This window comes from Vombatus ursinus, unplaced genomic scaffold, assembly GCF_900497805.2.
Source record: "Vombatus ursinus unplaced genomic scaffold, bare-nosed wombat genome assembly UNPS02014784.1, whole genome shotgun sequence".
Taxonomy (NCBI): domain Eukaryota; kingdom Metazoa; phylum Chordata; class Mammalia; order Diprotodontia; family Vombatidae; genus Vombatus; species Vombatus ursinus.
The window spans coordinates 10,330,445-10,332,506 of NW_020954562.1; the positions used below are offsets into that span (position 1 = coordinate 10,330,445).

At 42.7% G+C, this 2,062-nt stretch overlaps 1 pseudogene; it reads right to left on the minus strand.

Moving 5' to 3' along the window:
• Positions 1-729: 729 nt before the first annotated feature.
• LOC114046459 lies at positions 730-1,393 on the minus strand (annotated as a pseudogene).
• Between the last annotated feature and the right edge of the window lie 669 nt (positions 1,394-2,062).

Genomic DNA, 2,062 nt, shown 5'->3' on the forward strand with positions numbered 1-2,062 from the left:
CGGAAAGAGAAAAATCTCGAAGACTTTTCTAACTGTGGTTAGAATACTCAACATTTGGGGGGGGGGAACACTATCTGAAACACCTACATTATTGCAAGTTGTTGGTCATAAACTTAGGGAGGTGAAACACAAAACCAGACATGTTAAATTGTCTCCTCAAATGGATAATTAGAAAAAGAGATGATTTGTCTATCAGGTCAGTTAAAGAAGTCCTATTCCTGTAGTGCACCTAAGTAGTCCCTTTCCTAAATGCCAACCATACTAGTTGGCTGATGAGAGAGGATGCAACAGAGCTCACAAAGATTGAAGTCCCTGGGGCAGCTATGTGGTGCAGTGGATAGAGCATCAGCCCTGGAGTCAGGAGGACCTAAGTTCAAATCCAGTCTCAGACCAGACACTTGTCCCTGGGCAAGTCACTTAACTCCAATTGCCTCAGCAAAAAAAAGATTTAAGTCCCAAACAGTGCCATTCCAGAGACAGTCAGCAGAACAACAAGGGAGTTCAATGACCCAAGTGAAATGCTGGTAAAGGCACAAGGAGAAGAATCACTGGTGACTTTTAGTGCCATTTTCATTTAATACATCATTGGTAGAACAGCCCAAAAACTCCTGACTTTCATCACCCCAAGATGTTTAAATCAATTACTGCAGGAAGACATAATTGGTAGGTTGGTATTCCTTCTGGTGGAGATCTTCAAGCCAGACCCCAGCATGGTCTTCCCGGCATAACCTATGGCTGAGGGGTATACTGTAGGTATTTCTTGCCTGAAGGGAGCTCTTTGAGAAAGATACCTTTAGGAAACAGTTTTTGGCCTCCTCTTCAGAGATAGTTGGAACAACCATGATTCTATCCCCACATTTCTAGTGAACAGGAGTAGCAACCTTCTTGTATGCAGTCAATTGAACGGAATCAACCACTCTGAGGATCTCATCAAAGTTCCTGCCAGTAGTTACTGGGTAAAGGATAGACAGTTTCAGCTTCTTATTGGGGCCAAAAATAAATACCACACAAGCTGTCAGAGGCATGCCCTGCCCACCCATTCATCTGAGTCTAACATGCCCAACTTGATGGTAAGGTCCCATTTGTGATTATCAATGATGGGGTAAGGCAGCTTCTCTGTGGACTCGTCTCCATTGTATGTATTGATATACTTACTCCAGGCAAGATGATCTTGGACAGAGTCAATAGAAGGGTGATCATTCCACTTCGCAAATTCTGGGGCCAGTTTTGCAGCACAGCCCAGCTCTGTTGTGCACACTGGAGTAAAATCCCAAGGGTGGGAGAAGAGAATGCTCCATGAGTCTCCAAGGAAGTTGTGGAAACAGATGTGACTGATGGTGGTGTCTGCCTTGAAGTTGGGGTTCTAGTCTCAGAGCAGCAGACCTCCAGGCATGGTGGTGGCAGTGAGGGGCAGGAGGACCAAGAAGAAGAGGAGGAAGAGCTGCAGCCAACGTGGGTGCTCATTAGTCTATGATTAGTCTTATAGAGAGTTGCACAGAACATTGAGAGGTTGAGAGAATTACCCAGGATAATATAGTCACTATATGTCAAAGGCCACACTTAAACCCAGGTCTTTCTGGCTTTTGTAATAGATTAGATTTGAGTGGTTGTGATTATATGGATTATCTTCTACTACTTACAAGTCACTAAGCTAAGTACTGGAGATACAAAACTAAAACTGGCAGTCCTCACTTTCAAGGCATGCCTATTCTACTAGAGAAGATACAGTAAACATAGGTAAGTATAATAAACAAGACAGGAAGTAGTCTAGGCAATGAGAAGACACCTAGTCTTCTAGGTACTCAAGGACAAACTATTCAGCCACCACCTATCTCAGGTCCAAAAAATATGATTCAGGAATCAAACTGAATTTGATGACTGACCAGTCAAAAGAGTTTGACAATCCACCCATTGGATCACAGGATTTAGAGCTGGAAAAGCTCTAAATTAGAAATTATGTCAAATAATCATTTTATAAATGGAAAAGCTGAGACTCCTAGTAGTTAACTGTACAAGGTCACAGAACTGTATAGAGCTAGAAATTAAACCCCAGTGTTTAGAT